Genomic DNA, 415 nt, shown 5'->3' with positions numbered 1-415 from the left:
TATATATATATATATATATATATATATATAGCGAGAGAGAGAGAGAGATAGAGAGAGAGAGAGAAAGAGAGAGAGAGAGACATGCATATATAATGTATATTTACATATACACCCACACACAAATCCAATAGCTAAGCCCATGCACACATATACATGTAGATATTATATGTACACTTAGATATGTACATGTAAGTTTTCTTCATGTGCACTTGTATATACATACATACATATTTGTGTGGTAGTGTGTATACACATTAGTGCATGTACCATAATTCTGCTTGCCTATATAGGGTGTACCTATATATGTGTGCATTGTTTCTCAAATGTAGCTATGGTGCATTATGCATACATTGTGCATCTGTCACATAGTATACTTGCACAGATGCAAAAAGAAATGTACACACACACACACACA

General features: G+C 33.3%; 1 protein-coding gene across 3 annotated transcripts in view; it reads right to left on the bottom strand.

Annotated features, from left to right (window-relative positions):
• Positions 1-415, bottom strand: part of LOC106872300 (semaphorin-1A) — a 414,058-nt gene that overhangs the window by 287,314 nt on the left and 126,329 nt on the right. The gene's annotated exons all lie outside the window — the stretch shown is intronic.

Source organism: Octopus bimaculoides, chromosome 3, assembly GCF_001194135.2.
Source record: "Octopus bimaculoides isolate UCB-OBI-ISO-001 chromosome 3, ASM119413v2, whole genome shotgun sequence".
Lineage (NCBI taxonomy): Eukaryota > Metazoa > Mollusca > Cephalopoda > Octopoda > Octopodidae > Octopus > Octopus bimaculoides.
The sequence above is the reverse complement of the archived record's forward strand: the minus strand, read 5'-3'. Positions and strand labels throughout refer to the sequence as shown.